Here is an 860-nt window from a genome sequence, read left to right on the forward strand (position 1 = left end):
AAAATCCCAAACTGTAAAAATCCCAAATGAATGTTAACCAATGTTGGGATTGGAAGAAATGGGATTAGGATGAGGACTAGGAAGTTGGAATAGGTTAGACAGGGATAAATTGGGAATAGATAAAATAGGTTGGGAATTGGGATGGAATTCAATGAATGTGAGGATGATAAAAGGTTTGGTAAATCGGAAGTTGGAGTGATTGGGAAGATTGAGTAATGAATAGATGTTCTAAGGGGACCACAGTATTGGAAAGAGAATCAGCAAGATATAGAAGTTCAGAACAGAGATACAGATATAATAAAATACGTGTAAAAGACTATGGAGAATATGTAGTTTAGTGGGTACAAATGTCAATAAGGGGTGAAGACGACATTTTGGAAGGAATTAGCGGATCACTGTTAAGTTGGGATAAGAGAGAGAAAAGAGTATAAAAATCATCATTAGAATCATTCAATACTCTGAAACAATATACATTTTCTGGGGGAGAACATTTGATTTTGAAAAGTGGGTTGAAGAAAAATTATGCAGTTTACATCCCCGAATACACGTAATACCCTAATTGAGAGCACAACTAAGCTAAATTAACGCTCAACGATGTTCCTGGTGGTGCGAATTACTTTCCGCAAAAATATTTTCCGTGTTTCTTTAAAAAATGTTCAGTTTTTAAGTATTTCCGCTAATTTGAGTGTCCAATATGCATTTTCAGGTAGGTGAAAATTAACTTTAAGGTCAGGAATAATATAGTCAACTGGGTTTTAACTTTTTAAAATTTAAAAATGAAGTTTTAGAAGACAATTCCAATTTAAAAAAATTACCCGCTCAAGTTTACAATCATTGTAAAGTAGATTGAATTCCTTTTG

This window comes from Eurytemora carolleeae, unplaced genomic scaffold (genome assembly GCF_000591075.1).
Source record: "Eurytemora carolleeae unplaced genomic scaffold, Eaff_2.0 scaffold356, whole genome shotgun sequence".
NCBI classification, from domain to species: domain Eukaryota; kingdom Metazoa; phylum Arthropoda; class Copepoda; order Calanoida; family Temoridae; genus Eurytemora; species Eurytemora carolleeae.